This window comes from Charadrius vociferus, unplaced genomic scaffold (genome assembly GCF_000708025.1).
Source record: "Charadrius vociferus isolate BGI_N301 unplaced genomic scaffold, ASM70802v2 scaffold59, whole genome shotgun sequence".
Taxonomy (NCBI): Eukaryota; Metazoa; Chordata; class Aves; order Charadriiformes; family Charadriidae; genus Charadrius; species Charadrius vociferus.
In genome coordinates this window covers 8,763,890-8,764,327 of record NW_009661371.1, presented here as the reverse complement: position 1 = coordinate 8,764,327, position 438 = coordinate 8,763,890, and positions in this window count along the sequence as shown.

Sequence of the window (438 nt, the reverse complement as noted above, 5' to 3'; positions counted from 1 at the left end):
GCAGCCCCCCCAGCCCTGACCTGCTGCCCCCCTCCGGCACCACCGCTCCTCATGGTTGTCATCCCCTGGGAGAAGCTGGGCTGGGGTGGGATGGGACGCCCATCCCCGCTGCATCCCCTGTGCCCGGCTGGGCGAGGCACAGTGGTGCCGAGGGAGGGATGGGCGGTGGGTGGAGGCTGCAGGGCACTGTGGCACCGGTGCACAGCGGTGCTGGCAGCAGTATGAGCTGCGGGGTGTCACCGCATCAGTCCACAGCGGTGCTGAGAGAGGGATGGGGCTGTGGGACAGAGGCTGTGGGGCATTGCCAGACTGGTGCGCAGCAGTGCCAGCGGCAAGATTGTGGGTGCAGGTCGCTGCTGTGGGGCAGAGGCTATGGGGCATTGCCACACTGGCACACGGTGGTGCCAAGAGAGGGATGGGGCAGAGGGGCAGTGGCCG